This window comes from Rana temporaria (genome assembly GCF_905171775.1).
Source record: "Rana temporaria chromosome 4 unlocalized genomic scaffold, aRanTem1.1 chr4b, whole genome shotgun sequence".
Lineage (NCBI taxonomy): Eukaryota > Metazoa > Chordata > Amphibia > Anura > Ranidae > Rana > Rana temporaria.
In genome coordinates, this window is record NW_024404434.1 from 535,014 (window position 1) to 553,809 (window position 18,796).

General features: G+C 47.8%; 1 non-coding gene across 1 annotated transcript; it reads right to left on the reverse strand.

Annotated features, from left to right (window-relative positions):
• Positions 1-18,109: 18,109 nt before the first annotated feature.
• On the reverse strand, positions 18,110-18,271 carry LOC120921748. Its single transcript, XR_005744950.1, has one exon. It is a non-coding gene; the product is annotated as a U1 spliceosomal RNA (small nuclear RNA).
• Positions 18,272-18,796: the final 525 nt, after the last annotated feature.

An 18,796-nucleotide genomic window follows, 5' to 3' on the forward strand; every position in this document is an offset into this window, starting at 1 on the left:
AGCTCAGGAGATTCAGTGGCCACTGAATCTGGAAGTCTAGTGAGAGACCGGGAGCTCAGGGAGAGAAGATCTGCAGTGAGAGACTGTGTGAGAAGAAGAGAACTATTCTGTGTTACCAAGAGTTATGTAGAACTAGCGTTAGTGACTGTAACAAGATTTGTTACCATAGGAGACAGCGGTCCTACCTATACAGAAGTGGTGTCCGGCGGGAGGCCTTCGACTGTATAGCAGTCTACCTATAGAAGTCTGGGAGTCTGCCAATTGTCATTGCATCTACTCAAATGTGTCCTGGCCCTAAACCGGCTCTCCAACCGTTCTTGTTCAGAGATAAATAAAGAGTATGTAATGTACAACATAGAGTATATAGTGCAGGGGTCAGGAGTATGTAATGTACAACATAGAGTATATAGTGCAGGGGTTAGGACTCATGATATTGAAGTTCAGTAATCAGTGGCGGATGAAATGTTTACTGGAGACAAGTTGCAGAGATCCCGCACCGCTGCCTCCCATCTCCTGAGACTGCACTCAGTGACTTGGGTCTGAGACTATACAGACATATCCCTCCACCCGGCACAGCCAGCAAATAACAGAGCAAGTAACCCGGGAGAATTGTTCTGTCAGAGATCTCACTAGACCCGGGCATGGGGCAGAAGACCCAAGGTACATTCCCCAGGTGTCTAGGTCAAGCAAACCCTATGGTGAAAATCAACATTTTGCTGCCAGCTGAACCCCAGAATCTCCATAAATCCAGTCTAGAGACATAAATTGTGTCTGCAGCACAGAGAAGGAAGATTATCCGAGAGAAATACAGGAATACAGGACGGGGAACACAGCTCAGGGAAGTGACCAGGGGATTACAGGCTGATATCACCCAGTCCCCGCCCTACTCTGGACCAATCAGTGAGCAGTATGGGTGGAGGAATGGATTTAGTGTTAATGACCCACCTGTGCTGATCTCTGTAGGAGTGTCCTCCTCTATAAATGTCCCCGTTATTCCATCCTCCTCCATAGACTGCTGATCATCCTTCACATACGTCTCTTCTTCTGATTTCACCTCAAATTCTATATCGATTGGATCTCCACTCTAAACCAAGAGAATGAGAGAGAATATCATCTGTAAGATATAAACTTACATACAAAATCCACACATCATCTCCACCAGTCCATGTTCTAGATGCTCCGTCCCACCGACCTTGTAACATTGGGGGATGGTGTGACCTTCCTGTGTGGAATCCCGGGAATACAGAGGACAGGGACATCTCTCTGGGAGGTTCCTGGTATTAGGTGGCTCCATCATATCCTTGTGTCCTCCTGAAAACTCCTCCATCACTCCATACTCCTCATCCTCCTCTTTATACTCTTCTTTTACATCAATATTATCATCCCCGAGGTTTCCACTCTGAATATATAATAAAACATTCATTATAATAAACATGTTTGTGTATAAATCATAACTACCAATAATTGTTCCTCATCTACCTGATGATGGTGGGGGATGGTGTGACCTTCCTCCATCACCCCATCCTCATCATCCTCCTCTTTTATCTCTTCTTTAACCTCAACTTTAGGATCTCTCAGGTTTCCACTCTGAATATAGAATAAAAATGATGTCAATGCAGATAATGTACAGATCTTATTGATACTATCAGTGATTGTTCCTCATCTACCTGATGATGGTGGGGGATGGTGTGACCTTCCTGTGTGGAATCTCGGGAATACAGAGGACGGGGACATCTCTCTGGTGGGTTCCCATTACTGGATCCATCTGTAGGAAACACACACACTGACTGAATACATTGTTTCTATGTGTTTATCAGATGATGGGGGATCTAGGTGGAGCCTCCGTACTGCTCTCTCCTTTACAATAAAGTCTCCTCTTACCCGGTGATGTGAGGGGCGGCTGATTGTCCATCATGACGTCCTTGTAGAGATCCTTGTGTCCTTCTAAATACTCCTACATAGGGAAATTGACAGTGACATCACCTGATACTTACAAAGATAAAGTCATCATCCAGACACATCCCTTGTGTTGAACCTTCACAGACATCAGGAATAGTTATTTCCTCCCCTATAAAAATTATAAAATCAAAAACACGTATCATAAGTCCACCACTAACTAAAAACCCAACCCGTAATATCGTATAATCTGTTAGTATAAACTGAAATGAAGAGAATGTTCCGGCCCTGTAAGTGGGGGAATGTTCTGACCCTGAAGTGTGTGTATCACCATCTGCTGGATATAAAAGACGTCACAGTGACTATGGAGGAAGAGGACGGACATGACGGGGTTACTGGGTGTAAATAGAAGATAAGATCTTATTACCTCCTCTCCTGCTTCTTCCAGCGATGTCTCCTCACTACTTCCTCCCGAATCACCTCTCACCCGGAACTTCCTGTCTGTCCCTGACATCATTTCCTGTCTTCCATAGAGACTTCTTCTCTCTATGGTAGAAGTGAGATCACCATCTTGTGGAGATCACAGGAACTGCAGCCCAGAGAAACGTCTCATAGGTGTCCTTTTATGAAAGTGCGGTAAAATACCGCTATTCAGTTCTTAGGCATTCTCAGGGGAGATCGCTCTCCTCTGAGTGCCTGTTTATGAAGCTTTGTAGATCGATTCTCATGTTATTTATTTATTTATTAAAATGCTTATAAAACACAGCGCAGTCTTGCACACGTGCCTCGATGCGCTGGCGGGATAAAAACAAAACAGAAAAGGGGCAAAAACTACATCGACCAACCAAGTGACAATAAAACAATAACAATCAGCGAACAAAAAAATATAAAACATACAAAGTTAAATATATAAAATTTAGAGCTATTAGAATACTTAATATTTAAGTCACCCCGAAAGCCTGGATATATAGCCATGTTTTTAACAATCTCCTAAACTTTAGGAGATCATTCTCCAGTCTTATGTGAAGGGGCAAGGAGTTCCAGAACTAAGCTCCTTGAACTTCCAGGGTCCTCCCACCGCATTTGTTTTTAGCAAATTTGGGGATGTTCAACAAAGCCAAATTCTCAGACCGCAGCGATCGGGTAGGCACATGTCTGATGAATTTTTCTCTGAGATAGCCCGGTCCAAAACCATGGATGGCCTTATGCACAAGACACCCCGTCTTGAACTGAGCCCGTTGTGTCACGGGCAGCCAGTGCAAGGCCTGTAGGGATGGAGTGATGTGATCGTACCGGCCCACGCCCGTGAGTAGCCTGGCAGCGGCATTCGGCACCAGCTGAAGCTTGTGCAAGATGTTCTTAGACACACCCATATACAGGGCATTGCAGTAATCAAGTCGACTACCAACCATTACATTGACCATAGAGATTTTTTCAGAGTCCTCGATAAAGCGAAACATAGATCTCAGGAGTCTTAAGTGGAAGTGACATACACTTACCACTTGATTGACCTGGCTACGCAATGCCAACTTAGAATCAAGGATAACCCCCAGGTCCCTGACCTTAGCGACTGGTGATGGACTCGGTTTAAAGGAGTCAGGCCAGTCGGGCATCTTACTAGGGCAATCATGGTTACTGAAGATCATAGTTTCAGTTTTGGAGCCATTAAGCTTGAGGTAATTGGCTCCCATCCAGGTTCTAATCTCCTCCAAACAAGAGGCAAGATCCACTTGCCTCTCGTTGGTCTTGGGAAGGCGGAAGTATATCTGGGTATCGTCTGCATAGACGTGGAAGAGAAGGTTATGGCGACGTATGATGTACAACAAAGGTCTCATGTAGATATTAAACAGGATGGGCGATAATGCCGAACCCTGAGGGACCCCACAGGAGAGAGAACTATCAGCAGAGTAATTCGGTCCCAATCTTTCCCGCTGAACTCTCTCCTGCAGAAAAGAGGCCATCCATGCCAAAGCAGTACCATCAGTGCCAGCCACAGTCCCTAGTCTTTCCAACAGTCTGGTATGATCGATGGTGTCGAAGGCTGCAGACAGATCCAGAAGTACTAAGGCAAAGGTGTCATTCCTATCCAAAGACCAGAGGAGATCATCCTGGACTTTAACCAAGGCCGTTTCAGGGCCTCTGCCAGGTCGGAATCCTGACTGGAGGTCATCAAAGATGTTGTTAGATTCCAAGTGAGGCTGATACTGCCATACCGCTGCTCTTTCCATGATCTTAGCAAGGAACAGTAAGGTGGAAATAGGTTGATTGTTACTGAGCACGGAGCGCGGCAAGTTCGATTTCTTCAGCATATATAATCACCGCCTGCTTTGGAATACTTGGCACCACTCCAGATTAAAAAGATGTGCTTACAATGTCCGCTATAAAAGGGGCCATGGTCTCACAAGCATCCTTCATCATCTGTGCAATGCAGGGATTGAGCGCAGAGGACGATGCCCTGAGAGTCTTGACGATGATTTTTATCTCCAGGGGGGTGACAGGAGAAAAACTGTCAAAACGATTGCCCCTATACACAGGTATAGACTCAGAGTAATTAATGTTTTCAATATTATCTCGAATACTCTGAATCTTATCCATTAAATAGTCAGCAAGCACCTGACAGAAGTCACCCGACACTTCTTCGGGAGCTTGGGTACATGACGGATTAGCAAGAGCTCTGCTGCCGAGTTATTCGCCTTTTTAATTTTTCCGGTAAAAAATACCTTTTTAGCCTCGACGATTCCTAATTTATAGATTTTTAAATTAGTGTTATAGGCCACCTTGGACTCTGGGGTAGGGTTCTTCCTCCATTTTCTTTCGCTAGCCCTGCAAGCCCACTTCAGTTCCCTCGTTTGTTGGGTAAACCAAAGTGGGTTAGCTTTCTCAGCTCTAAATATTTGAGATTTTCTTAAAGGCAACACAATATCAAGTGCATTGGTAATCGCATGATTAAAAATCTCTACTTCAATGGAAACATCATAAGTCTTATAGAAAACAGTGCTATTTATAGCAATTTAAAACTGAGTCTGAAAGTCTTTAATGGATAGTCTATAGTAATTACGCGTAGGCTTGTTGGTATTTACTCTTGAGGGAATATGCGGCTCCTTCTTAGTAGGGAGACCTAATTGCTCAAATTCGATAAAAGCATGATCGCTCCAAGGCACCATAATGGGGATATGGATTTTATGAATGGCTTCCTTGTACAGGATCCAATCAAGCGTATAGCCAGCACAATGGGTGGGTCCAGAAACGCCCTGTTTGTATCCCACATTAGGAGCAAAGTCCAGGATTTTCTGGGCTTCTATATGGTCAACATCTTCTGCCCAGCTGTTAAAATCCCCTAGAATTATCGATTTTTTGTATTTTATGGATTCTGAGGACAGAAGATCACAGAGTTCATCAATAAATGATGTCTTTTTATCAGGAGGGTGATATATTATGGTTATACCTATCGAGCATTCTGCCCCCACTTTAAGAATGAGGGATAAATGCTCAAAGGAATTATATTTAATTAGAGAAGAAGTTGTAAAAATGTTTAAATGACTTTTAAAGGCAATAGCTATTCCTCCGCCTCGTCTGTCAGGACGATCTTCAGATATTAAGCTGTAACCCGCTGGGATCAGTTCATCCAATCTAGGGGGTGTGGCCACCGAGAACCAAGTCTCAGTCATCACCAAGTAATCAAGTGTTCCAATTAATTCATATAAGGGGGCAGAATGTTTAATGGCCGATCTAGTGTTAACCAGACCGCCCTTCAAGGAGGGACAACGTGTTGTACCTATAGACAATGGATCAATAACAAAAGACTGGATAGGTTCTAAAACTTTTAAGTTAGATTGATCATATAGTTTATTCAATTTTTTAAGCTTATTTAAGATATGCTCAGAAAGGGTGCCTTTGCAATTTAGGTTTCCCAATTCATAAGGCGAATAACTGATAATACTAAGCGCCTCGCCACTAAGGCGAGGTACCGTATTACTAAGCATTACTCAAGAATGACCAAGATTATATTAATGATATAAACACCAATATGGGGACGGAACAGCTCTCAAAACAAGTCAGAATAAAATATTATTACAATAGATAACAAAACACAAATAAAGTCTGACGATCATGGATTAATTAATAGCCTAACCACTGTGACAAAAATGAAATAAGCTTAAAAAGGTGGCACAGACGGGCGTCTCTCTGGCGCGACTCCGGCACACCGTTGCGCTCCGCACAGCGACACAGCCGGTTAAGTGATGACAACGCTCCAATCAAAGGGGATCCTGGGAGCGGCTCCGCCCACACTGGATGTCGGGCCAATGCGCATGCACCACTGAGAGACAGCAGTAGGCTGAGACTTTAGAAGGCAGATTGCAGGTGAGTGCAGATTGCAGGTAATAAAAAGTTCACTTTTAAAACCCAAACAAAGTACTTGCGGTCGGTGCAGGGCAAGCCCTGAGTTCCTGGGACTGTTCAGCCCCTTCTTGAAGCTAGATATACCTGAAATCTGGATTCAGCCGACCGACGTAAGTCTTAGTACGCCGTCGTATCTTGGGTGCATATTTCTAGGGGCACTTCCGTTGATTTACGCGTCGAATATGGAAATGACCTAGATACGCCGATTCACAAACGTAGTTCCGTCCGGCGCATCTATATATAATACTATATTACGTAAGGCGTCGGTCCGGCGTAACTTTACCCCTCATAAAGCAGGGGTAAGTCATGTTAAGGTATGGATGTTGGAAACGTACGAACCGCGTCGTATTTTACAGTGGGCACAGTGAGCAGAGGCTACAATAGTGGGCACAGGTGAGGCTGCAATGGTGGGCACAGGTGAGGTGAGGCTGAAATGGTTGGCACAGGTGAGGTTGCAATAGTGGGCACAGTGAGCAAAGGCTACAATAGTGGGCACAGTGAGCAGAGGCTACAATGGTGGGCACAGGTGGGGTGAGGCTGCAATGATGGGCATAGGTGAGGCTGAATTTATGGGCACTGGTGAGGCTACACTGATAAAGTTGTTATTAATATTTATTTTTTAACTTAATTCAGCATAACACATTTAAGTATCATTTCATAAGATAATTTTTTTTGCGTGTCAGAATACAGATGATCAGAATTTCCGACAAGAACTTTTTCCGTCTGAAAAATTGAGGACCTGCTCTCAATCTTTTGTTGGCGGAAATTCCGACAGCAAATGTCCGATGGAGCATAAACACGGTCAGAATTTCCGACCAAAAGCTCACATCGAAGATTTCCTGGCAGAATTTCCGATCGTGTGTATGCAGCATAAGATGTTGGCTCTTCACCATGTGATCAGCTGTGTCAATCAAAGCTAATCACATCATAACCAGAAAGTGCCGGTTATCGACTTTCCTTTATTCATGCTGACAAGGTGTGAGTAGAGGAGAGCCAATCAGTGTCTCTCCTGACAGGGGAGATCTGCACTGATATTCAGCATTGATTATAAGTACAGGCCCATCGCCAGTGATGATCGCCAGTGATGATTGCCAGTGCCCACCAGCCATGCCAATCAGTGACCACCAGGCATGCCTATCAGTGCCCATCAGGGATGCCAGTCAGTGCCCACCAGGGATGCCAGTCAGTGCCCACCAGGGATGCCAGTCAGTGCCCACCAGTGATGCCAGTCAGTGCCCACCAGTGATGCCAGTCAGTGCCCACCAGTGAAATAGAAAACTTACTTATTTACAGCATTTTTTTATTCTTTTTATTAAGCTTTAAAGATCATATTACATCAGCAAAGCCTATCGGGAATACCCAGGCTAGAAATAAAAACAAAAAAACACACACACAATTATAACCTAATAACACAAGGTATATTTACAATATTTTTTAACAGAAATAAAGAAAAACTAAATTTTTACAACATTTTCTGTCTTTTTTATTTGTAGCACAACAAATAAAACCCCAGAGGTGATCAAATACCACCAAAAGAAAGCTCTATTTGGGGGAAAAAGATAAAAAGTATTTGGGTACAGTGCTGTATGACAAGTGTGAGAGAGCTGAAAATTGGCCTGGGCAGGAAGGGGGTAAAAGTGCCCGGTATTAAAGGGGTGTTGAATGTGGGCAAAAAAAACGCGAAACCGTCTTTGGTAGTGAAAGGGTTAAAGGATAAGATCACCTTCGGGAAGATGTTACATGTTCCTGTTCCTGCAGCAGCTCAGTGATCCGAGACATTTCCCACACTCACTAATACACCTCGAGGGTTGTGTGGGGCCCCTGATGTACAGGAAGACAGGACTTCTGTGAGGAACATTTCCCTCACTCAGGACAGGAATACGGCTTCTCCCCCGTGTGAGATCTCTTATGTTTGGAAAGACTGAAAATCTGTGAAAAACATTTCTCTCACTCAGGACAGGAATACGGCTTCTCCCCCGTGTGACATAATTTATGGCCCGGATTCACATACATCGGCGCATCTTTATGCCGCCGTAGCGTATCTTTTTTACGCTACGACAGCACAGCTTGGAGAAGCATGCACTGCATTCAGCAAGCCATTGCTCACCAAGATGAGCCAGCGTAGCGTATTTTCGAAGGCGCAGGCCAGCGTAAGTGTAAGTGGGCGTGACCCCATGCAAATGATTGTCCGAGTGTGACGCAGTGGTTTACATCCGGCGTATCTAAAACGGCGCATGCGCCCTGCCCCCCTTTGCGCATGCTCACAACTACGCCCGGCGTAACCCCTATGATACGCCGGCCCCCCGCCTATGCCAAGAGCATAAATACGCCCAGACATGCGCCCGTCGAGCGCAAAAGTACACTAGCAGCTTGTCTTCCGTGGTGCAGGTACTTTTGCATTCTGAGCGATGTCTGCTCCTGAGACTGAGAGGGAGAGGAGGAAAAAAAAATTCATCTGAGGAGAGGGCGATCGTCATCTCTGCCATCTCTAGATACGATGTGTACCTCCATGGCGCACAGAGTCGCATAACCAGTAAGGCCAGGAAGCAAGAGATCCTCCAGGAGGTCACCCTGGAGGTCAATGCCCTTGGGCATGAGAGAAGGACGTCAAAGGACATTGCTAAGAAAATCAATGACCTGCGTCATCAGGTCAGAGAGAAGCTGGCCAAGGTGAAGAGGCACGTCAGGGGCACGGGAGGCGGACCAGCCAGTACTGTCAGGCTGACTGCCGAGAAGGAGGTGATCGCCAGATGTCTTAAGCGGAAGCAGGTGGAGGGCCACCCCCATCAGGGGAAGTCCCTCAAGGGCCACCCCCATCAGGGGAAGCCCCTCAAGGGCCACCCCCATCAGGGGAAGCCCCTCAAGGGCCACCCCCTACAGATGGCCACAAGCCTCTCCAGCCCCCAGGAAGGCTTTGCGGAAGACAGGGGGTGTACCCGAATCCCCACAAGAAGGGCTTGCGAGGGAACAGGCCCGCCAGACGCGCCACATGGGAGACATTTCCAGCGACCTGCATCGTGTGGCTGACAGCCTGGCCGCCTTTTTTGGGTCTTCAGCCAAGACCCAGGCTGAATGCACAATGGCTGTGCAGGGCACCGCAGCCGCTGTGCAGCAGGGCCTCACACAGCAGGCTGAGCAGAGCAGCTCGATCTCTGACTGCCTGCAGGATGTGAGCGCAAACTGCGCTGCAATGGTCATATGCCTGGGTGACCAAGCCCAGACCCTGGAGGCCATGCGTCACCACATGGTGGCAGGGGGTCCCTCACCATCTGGTGACAAGGGCTCCAATGTGCAGGCCAGCCTGGAGCATCATACCCGGGCAATTGGGGAGCTGCAGGCTACAGCAGCAAGCCTCACGGCGGAGATGAAGAGCCTGGGAGTGGCTGTCCAGGCCAATATTGCTGCCATCGAGGTGGAGGGAAGGCAGATCAGGCGCCACCAGCGGGAAAGACCACCACCCGCCAGCTGCGGATGCAGGCGGAGACGAACTCTGTCCTCACCCGCATTGCCCTTGCATTGGAGGGCATGCAGCCAGCATCTGCCAGGAGTGACAGACCAGGGGATGAACCTCCTCTTGATGCCCCACCCCCCTCACCCGAGACTCCCCCCAGACAATTGAGGAGCCGTTCCCGTGGCACCAGGCCTGGCCCACAAGAGGGCAAATGACTGCTCTCTTTTTTTTGTGCTCAGATTATGAGCTTTATTATTTTGTTTTTGTTGGACGTGCACAGAGGTATGTGCCGTCCTCCGGTAAGGGCATGATCCCTATTTTTTTTTTCTGCACACGGTCAGGGGTGCAGAAGTGGTGCCCGGACAGGGTTTGCCCGGTGCTGCTACAGTGTGACTGGTGTGTGAGTGTGTGGGTGACATTCCTGCCAGCAAGGTGTGTCACCTTGGGTCGTCGGGGAGAGGTTATCCCCACGACCGTGTGAATGTGGTATGAATGGACAGCAACATCCTTGGTGCCTTTGCGTGGCGTTGCTGCTCCCAAGTGGACTTAGGCTAAACCAATGTGAGGTGGATGTGGTGTGTGTGAGCTAGGGACCACAGTGGTGTGCATTGTCCATGTGCCATGATGAATGTGTGTGTTTAACGTGCACAGATGCGTTCCACGAGGCAACTCCTGACTGCTGTTCCCTCAGCAGACGGGGTAGCCTTGGGCAGGGGGGGACTGTGTGGTTTGGGGGTTAGGTCATCACATATGTCAATCTCCAGGCCCTTTCTCATGGCGTAGTTGTGCAGCACGCAACATGCACCGATGATCTGGCACATGAAGTTTGGGGAATACAACAGGGCCCCCTGGACTTATTCAGGCATCGGAAACAGGACTGCAGGATGCCAAATGTGCGCTCCACCACTGCATGTGTGCAGGAGATGGGGCCCAAGTGCATATGCCGAGTCACCTGGAAGGGAAAAGACAGGAGGATGTTAGTCGTGCATGTGCCCCTCGTGAGGTCTGCATCATGGGGTGGGACAGTCATGCCTGACTCCCATGTCACTCACCAACAAGCCAGCTGTCCCTGTAAATGTTCTGTTTGAATTCTGTTGGGATATTGCTTTGATGGTATATGTAGCTGTCGTGGCTGGCCCCTGGGTTTTTGGCACAGACGTGCCATATGAGGCATTGGGCATCGGCTATCACCTGTACGTTGATAGAATGCCACCTCATCCGATTGCGGTATATGTGCTCTGTGGCACGGGGGGGGGCTGTAGTGCCACATGTGTGCAATCAATGGCCCCGACGGTGCGTGGGAATACTACAATGCTGTAGAAATCCTGCATTGCCTTCTGCCGCAGGTGCTCATGGGTGGGTCTGATGATGTGGTGGGACATGCGTGTGAGGATTGTGGAGACAACCTGGTGCACACATCTGCTCATGGTGGATTGTGACATCCCAGCCACAACTCCACTTGTATGTTGGAAAGATCCACTGGCGAGGAAATGGAGTGTTGCCAGGACCTTGACCAGTGGCTGCACTGCATGTGAGCAGTGTGTCTGGCTGGTGATGTCATCATGCAGGGTTGTGGCTAATTCCAGGATGGCATCAGGGCTGAATCTGAAGATGCAATACACCTCCGATTCCCCCATGCCAAAGACGTTCATGCGCATTCAGTATATCCTCTCCCGTGCCTGTGGACACAGTAGTAGTGCTATGACTATGGCTGCCCCTGGCATGTTGGCATACAGATGTGTTGTCCTGCAAGTGTGGTTGCTCAGCTGGTCCGTAAAGGTGCTGCTGCAGCTGCTCTCCAGCTGACCTGTGCACGTCTGTTGCTGAGTTACACCTCCTTTATGAGGAATAACTTTGGGCCGGGCGTACAACTTGCACGCACATCGCGTAGCCTGCGTCGGGCACATGTACGTTTGTGAATCGCCGTATCTCCCTCATTTGCATATTTTAATACAAAATCAATGGGAGGACCAACTACGTCCAGCGTAAATATGTGCCGGCGTAGGAAAGTTACGTTGGTCGGATGAAGCCTATATTCTGGGCGTATCTTGGTTTCTGAGTCCAGCGCATAGATACGACGGCGCATATTTGCACTTACGCGGCGTATCTGTAGATACGTCGGCGTAAGTGCTTTGTGAATCCGGGCCTATATCTGTAAAAACATTTCCCTCACTCAGGACAGGAATACGGCTTCTCCCCTGTGTGAGTTCTCTGATGTGTGTAAAGATTGGACGTCTGTGAAAAACATTTCCCTCACTCAGGACAGGAATACGGCTTCTCCCCCGTGTGAGATCTCTGATGTGTGTAAAGATTGGACTTCTGTGAAAAACATTTCCCGCACTCAGGACAGGAATACGGCTTCTCCCCCGTGTGAGATCTCTGATGTCTGTTAAAACTGGAATAGTCTGAAAAACATTTCCCACACTCAGGACAGGAATACTGCTTCTCCCCCGTGTGAGATCTTTGATGTCTGTTAAAATTGGAAGAGTCTGAAAAACATTTCCCACACTCAGGACAGGAATACTGCTTCTCCACCGTGTGAGATCTCTGATGTCTGTTAAGACTGGAATTGTCTGAAAAACATTTCCCACACTCAGGACAGGAATACGGCTTCTCCCCCGTGTGAGATCTTTTATGCACATTTAGATTGGATAGAAATCGGAAACACTTCCCGCACTCAGCACAGGAAAGACTCCTATTTGTTGGAAGGACGGCACCGTCCCGCACAGTCTGAGATTCCTCAGGATAAGAGGAATAGGATGGTCCAACACCGTCCCGCACAGCCTGAGGTTCCTCGGGATAAGAGGAATACGATGGTCCGGCACCGTCCCGCACAGTCTGAGGTTCCTCAGGATAAGAGGAATACGATGGTCCATCTACACTGTGTGGTGCCGGATGGACATTTGAGGTAGTCGGGTTTTCTCCTGGACTATACTGTGTGATGTCCTCATCTTCTACTTTACAGTCTGGAGACAAAGTGAGACGATCCTCTGAGGTTTTCCTCATCTCCCGTCCATCTACTAAAATAGAAATACAAAGATTATTACTAGACATGAGCTGATTGGTTCCCCTAAACCAGGATTCCGCCCACATCAGGCAGCTTTGTCTCTGAGGATCTTACAATTCCCCCCTCAAGGTAACTACTAAATGGGTCTTCTGATCTCCTACCAGATCATTTCTTTATTCATGGACCTTATCAGAGAGTGAGGAAACAACGAGAACTGTCTTTTATAGGAGTGACAGTGATGAGGGGGTTATAGGACGAGTGTCCCCACCCCCTCTATCACTCATTACCATCTTCCCAACACAAGAAGTCCTGCACTTCCTTATTTAGTCCATGATATAGTCATGAATAACAGCGGGGTTGATCCCCACCAGAGGTCAGAGAGTGAGGATGGGGGAGAATAACCAAGATAAAGACTGGACTGATCCTGAAGACCTCCATCATTGGGTTATTGACTCCTCTCTCATTATCACTTTCTGTTTAAAGTTCCAAAGCTTGAGGATGTTATCACATTATTATCACCATGTAAAAGTCTGTCCTCCAATCACATCATCAAATATAAAATCAAACCACTATGAAATAAGTAAATAGGAAACTGCTCATATAATACCCAGATATGAGGTATAACAGAACTGCTCTGATATTAGTTAATGAACAAAAACAGAAAAGAGAGGGACTCACCTGAAGTTCTGCTTTCCTTGGAGCTCCGCCTGTCTCTTAAAGCCCCAGCCCCCTGACTCTATCGGCAAGCTGTATTGGCTGAGAGAAGCAGGCTCTCATCAATCCTTTCCCTTTCCTATGCAGTTCCACACATTGCACTCATTCACATTATCTCTTTGGTGCCCTCTGCTGGCCTTTTCTAAATCGGCAAACATAATTACATCCGCAGCCTATAATAATATTACATTTACCACTTGCCGACCAGTCGTGGTCAGCGGCTCAGCTCGTTCCAACAAATCACCATACTGGTATGTTGGCTCCTTTAAGAACCATACCAGACGCTGGCGCGTGCCCGCTGCACTGCGGGGGACCCGATGCGAGTGGCAGGCAGCCGCAAGGTCCGCCGTCCATCCACGATCGTGGGCACAAGAGCAAGAACAGGATCTGTGTGTGTAAACAGATCCCCGTTCTGACAGGAGAGGAGAGACAGATCTGCTGTTCCTGGCAATCAGTGGCTGAAGGGGTTAAAGTTCAAACATTTCTTTTTCTTCTTAATACTCCATGTTGGTAATATATTCGGGTCATATGTGCAATGGCATTACAGCCGATAGACTTTACAGTTTATTTATTTTTATATTTTACATTTGCACTTCTGTTTGTCAATAAGCAATATTTTTGTTTTATTTCTAAAGACGTTCCATATCACAAGGGCTAAATGTGTGTCTGTAGTGCGTGTTCAATCCTTCATACCAGAAATAAGAAGATCTGATTGGATTTTTACTCCAGGAGTATATCATGGGTTTGGCAATTCTAGAGAAAGGTGTAAATAATGATTGTGAACGGAGCGAGGGAGCGGCGAGGAGACAGGACACTGTGCATGTCTACCGATGTGTGTGACAGATATTTCTATGGAATAAAGTCAGAGATCTTATAGATCTATACTATGTGGAGAGTTCTTCTTGTCTTGGGTCTGAGACTATACAGACCTATCCCTCCGTCCGGCACTGCCAGCAAACATCACAACTAGTAACCCCGGGAGAATTCCTCTGTCAGAGATCTCGCTAGATCCGGGGATGGGGCAGAAGACCTAAGACACATACCCCAGATGACTAAGACAAGCAACACCTATGGGGTGAAAATGAACATTTTACTAGCAGCTGAACCCCAGAATGTCCATAAATCCATCCTAGATACACGAACTGTGTCTGCAGCACAGAGAAGGAAGATTATCCCAGAGAAATACAGGAATACGGGGAACACAGCTAAGGAAAGTGACCAGGGGATTACAGGCTGATATCACCCAGTCCCCGCCCTACTCTGGACCAATCAGTGAGCAGTATGGGTGGAGGAATGGATTTAGTGTTAATGACCCACCTGTGCTGATCTCTGTAGGAGTGTCCTCCTCTATAAATGTCCCCGTTATTCCATCCTCCTCCATAGACTGCTGATCATCCCTCACTTCTTCTTCTGATTTCACCTCAAATTCTATATCGATTGGATCTCCACTCTAAACCAAGAGAATGAGAGAGAATATCATCTGTAAGATATAATCTTTATTATTGTGACATCACATCTATAAAATCCACACATCCCCCCACAAGTCCATGTCTAGATGTTCCGTCCCACCAACCTTTAAATAAGGAGGGATGGTGTGACCTTCCTGTGTGGAATCCCGGGAATACAGAGGACGGGGACATCTCTCTGGGGGGTCTCTGTAGCTGGATGACTCCACCATGGTGTCCTGGTACAGATCTTTGTGTCCATTTGAAAACTCTGACTCCTCCATCACCCCATCCTCATCATCCTCCTCTTTTATCTCTTCTTTAATATTGACCAGTGTGGAATCCTGAGGACGGGGACATCTCTCTGGTGGGTTCCCATTACTGGATCCATATGTAGGAAACACACACACACTGACTGAATACATTGTTTCTATGTGTTTATCAGATGATGGGGGATCTAGGTGGAGCCTCCGTACTGCTCTCTCCTTTACAATAAAGTCTCCTCTTACCCGGTGATGTAAGGGGCGGCTGATTGTCCATCATGACGTCCTTGTAGAGATCCTTGTGTCCTTCTAAATACTCCCCCTCCTCCATGGAGAAATAGACAGTGACATCCTGACACCTTATAAGAACCTGACACACACAATGATACAGTCACCATCCAGACACACCCCTTGTCTGTTACTGGATAATGTCCCAGAATCCTCCTCACCTCTCCTGTCAGCAGCTCCATCATCTTCTTGGTGACTTCTAGAATCTTCTCCATGTTGTGTCTCTCGGGTTTTAGGGAGTCACATGGAGGCACTGTGATGGTCATGTGATCACCTGACTTCACAAGAGGAAATCTCTGTATTGAGGAACCAATAGGAATATCATGTTAGAATCCCAGAATCCCCCTCACCTCTCCTGTCAGGTCTGTATTATTAATAGAGATAAGAGTGATGTCATGTGACCTCCCAGAATCCTCCTCACCTCTCCGGTCAGGTCTGTGTATTATTTATTTTTTTAAAAGCCTATGGCGTGTGAACACACCCAAAAAAATCCACCCGGTGCAGAAAAAATGTGCACACACATAAAGAGTGTTCACAAAACGTGCAGACGGGTGCAACATCAAGTGGTCCTCCTGTGAAGAAGGGACCCAAAACCCTGATCCCCCGGGGCGTTAGGCTCCAGACGGGGACTGAGGTACTGTGGTCCGAGCAACCGAAGCCGACACGGACCCAACTTCCTTGGAGAGACTGCCAAAACAGAACCCTCCCAGTACTAGGTGGGGCTCCCCCGAAGGAAGACCCCATGAGACCAGGCAGACTAAGCCAGAAGGCCATGTCCACCCACTCCCAAGATGTTCAGGGCTGGCCCGAGGACCAGCACTCTACTAATCACACAGTGACACAAAACGTGCACAACAAAAAAAGACAAAAAGGTGACAAACATAGGCAATAAATTAAATAAAGTGGGGGAAGGGATAGTGGAGAGGAGAGTGAAGAAGTGGTCATTGTGGTGTACAATGACCAGGCCAGGGATAAAAAATTCCTCCGGTCCTAGCCAAAAGGCCCGGCACCAAGAGGCAGGTGCTAAAAAAAGCGTGTAGCTGGTGCAGTGACCGTGGTATCTTTAAATCAAAGTGTCCCTCACACACAGTGATTCTCAGATACCCCTGGACTGCCACTCGTTCCGAATCTGACCCCCCGACTGGCCAGTGCAGCCCTCCACCCCTGCCAGCTAGAGAGCCCATCAAGGTTTTCTTAGGGAGAACTGCTGCTGAGGTAGCAGCCTCCGCCAAAACTAGCCCCTCAGACCCTCCGTCAACCCGGCAGATTTGCATGGTCCTACCCCAAACCCATCACAGGGCAGAACCAGCTCCTCCAACCGGATCGCTGACAGAGATAGCACTTACACCAGCCAGCCAGAAGGCCAGACTAGAACTCGGCAAAAAAAAACAAGACCAAGCGCAGCACCCATCCTCACCAGAAGCACCCTTCCAGATGGCTCAGATTCGACCATGGGTCGGCCCCCAGTAACTGTCGGGCAGCACGGCGTAGTCACTTTTTTTTGAAAAGTCTATGGCGTGTGAACACACTCAAAAACTCCACCCGGTGCAGAAAAAATGTGCACACACATAAAGAGTGTTCACAAAAACGTGCAGACGGGTGCAACGTCAAGTGGTCCTCCTGTGAAAAAGGGACCCAAAACCCTGATCCCCGGGGCTTTAGGCTCCAGATGGGGACTGAGGTACTGTGGTCCGAGCAACCGAAGCCGACACGGACCCAACTTCCTCGGAGGGACTGCCGAAACAGAACCCTCCCAGTACTAGGTGGGGCTCCCCCGAAGGGAGACCCCATGAGAGCAGGTGAACTGAGCCAGAAGGCCATGTCCACCCACTCCCAAGACATTCAGGGCTGGCCCGAGGACCGGCACCCTACTGATCACACAGTGAGACAAAACGTGCACAAACAAAAAAAGACAAAAACATGACAAAACATAGGCAATAAATTAAATAAAGTGGGGGAAAGGGATAGTGGAGAGGAGAGTGAAGAAAAGTGGTCATTGTGGTATACAATGACCAGGCCCTCCAGCCAGGAATAAAAAATTCCTCCGGTCCTAGCCAAAAGGCCTGGCCCAGGAGGCAGGTGCTAAAAAAAGCGTGTAGCTGGTGCAGTGACCATGGTATCTTAAATCAAAGTGACCCTCACACACAGTGATTCTCAGATACCCCTGGACTGCCACTCCAGGGGCACATGCACCATAGGCTTTTTCTTCCAAATCTAACCCCCCGACCGGCCAGTGCAGCCCTCCATCCCTGCCAGCTAGAGAGCCTTCCAAGGTTTTCTTGGGGAGAACTGCCGCTCCAGTTAGCAGCCTCCACCAATACTAGCCCTTCTAGACCCCCCGTCAACCCGGCGGATTTGCATGGCCTTACCCCGTCTACTCTCAGGGCAGTACCAGCTCCTCCTACCGGATCGCTGACAGAGATAGCACTTACACCAGCCAGCCACAGAAGGCCAGACTAGAACTCGGCAAAAAAAACAAGACCAAGCGCAGTCACATATTCTCACCAGAAGCACCCTTCCAGATGGCTCAACCATGGGCCGGCCCCCAGTAACTATCGGGCAGCACGGCGTAGTCCCTGCTGAAACCATCCTTCCAGGTGCAATGACGTCATTGGATTGCATCCACCCTCCCAATGGAGGTGCTTCAGCACTCCTCTGACAACTGATGAGAACAGATACTACACCCGATCCTAGCCAAAAGGCCGAGAAGCGGCAGGGAAGACACCACGACCAGAGTGCAATGGCCGAGCCTCGCCCTGGGAGAACCACCTTCATGATCATGGTGTCTCCCCTGCCAGGTAAGTATTATTATTAGAGATAAGAGTGATGTCATGTGACCTCCCAGAATCCCCCTCACCTCTCAAGTCAGGTCTGTATTATTAATAGAGATAAGAGTGATGTCATGTGACCTCCCAGAATCCTCCTCACCTCTCCGGTCAGGTCTGTGTATTATTAATAGAGATAAGAGTGATGTCATGTGACCTCCCAGAATCCTCCTCACCTCTCCGGTCAGGTCTGTATTATTAATAGAGATAAGAGTGATGTCATGTGACCTCCCAGAATCCTCCTCACCTCTCCGGTCAGGTCTGTATTATTAATAGTGATAAGAGTGATGTCATGTGACCTCCCAGAATCCTCCTCACCTCTACGGTCAGGTCTGTGTATTATTAATAGAGATAAGAGTGGTGTCATGTGACCTCCCAGAATCCTCCTCACCTCTCCGGTCAGGTCTGTATTATTAATAGAGATAAGAGTGATGTCATGTGACCTCCCAGAATCCTCCTCACCTCTCCGGTCAGGTCTGTGTATTATTAATAGAGATAAGAGTGAT